This window comes from Myotis lucifugus, unplaced genomic scaffold (assembly GCF_000147115.1).
Source record: "Myotis lucifugus unplaced genomic scaffold, Myoluc2.0 scaffold_3, whole genome shotgun sequence".
Lineage (NCBI taxonomy): Eukaryota > Metazoa > Chordata > Mammalia > Chiroptera > Vespertilionidae > Myotis > Myotis lucifugus.
In genome coordinates, this window is record NW_005871051.1 from 27,063,950 (window position 1) to 27,064,996 (window position 1,047).

Sequence of the window (1,047 nt, forward strand, 5' to 3'; positions counted from 1 at the left end):
GACGCTGTGTCCACTGAGCCAAACCGGTCAGGGATAGCACACTTGTGGTGAAAAATGATACTTCCAGCCCTAGCCGGTTTGGCTCAGTGGACAGAGCCTCGTTCTGCAGACTGAATGGTCCTCCACCGGATTCCAGGTCAGGGCACATGCCTGGGTTACAGGCTCGATCCCCAGTGGGGACGTGCAGGAGGCAGCTGATCAATGATTCTCTCTCATCAATGATGCTTCTCTCTCTCCCTCTCCCTTCCTCTCTGAAATCAATAAAATAAAAAAAATAAAAAACTTTAAAAAGCCTTCGGTAAACTGTGGCACCTTATCCCACCCCTCTCCTCTGAATTTAAATTAGGGCAACTTTAAAGATCACCTCTTAACCTAACTAGATTTAAAAAATGAAGAAACCCGGCTGCTCGCCACCTCGAGGAATGACCTGCGTGGCCCGGCCCACGTGGCGGGCCACCCAAGGCACGTGCCCGGCTCCCGCCTGTCCCAGGAGTTTGGCCTCATCTGTCCACCCCAAGGCCCAGCGCCCCCTCCCCACGCTCAGTCCCGAAGGCTCTCCCGCTGCATCAACCACCCGCAACACCCGCCGCCGCTCTTCACCTCGCCACCAAGAACCCCAAACCGCAAGACCTCCGCGCTAATCACGCGAGACTTCCCGCAGCAGGACGCCCTCGAATGCGCCCGGACGGCGCGCACACCCTCCTCCTAGCGGCACCCTGCGCGCGTTCCTCAGAAAACGGGCCTGGACGTTCGTGCTTACGGAGGAAGGCCCCTTATCTTTGTGGGTTACACGGTGGGTGTGTGGCGGGTGAGGGGGGCAGACGAGCCCAGAGGACCCGAACAACGCCAAGGGGCCGCTGGTAATGAAGACTCCGGCGCGGACGTTTCGCTACCGGCTAGAGTTCGAGCCTGAGGCGAAAGCTCATCTTTGGAAAGTCGACGACTGTGCCTTCGTCACTCCATTTCAACCAACCGGAGTTTGCGCTCATTCCATCAGCCAATCGCGGACGTCGTGGGGCGGGGCCTGGAGTGGGCTGGCCCAGGTCG

At 58.5% G+C, this 1,047-nt stretch overlaps 1 protein-coding gene across 1 annotated transcript in view; it reads right to left on the reverse strand.

The window, feature by feature from the left end:
• LOC111827311 (nucleolin-like) overlaps positions 1–897 on the reverse strand; it is a 4,634-nt gene extending 3,737 nt beyond the window's left edge. The window contains exon 1 of the mRNA XM_023759169.1: positions 601–897. The gene's annotated coding sequence lies outside the window, so the exon portion shown is untranslated. The remainder of the gene's footprint in view (positions 1–600) is intronic.
• Between the last annotated feature and the right edge of the window lie 150 nt (positions 898–1,047).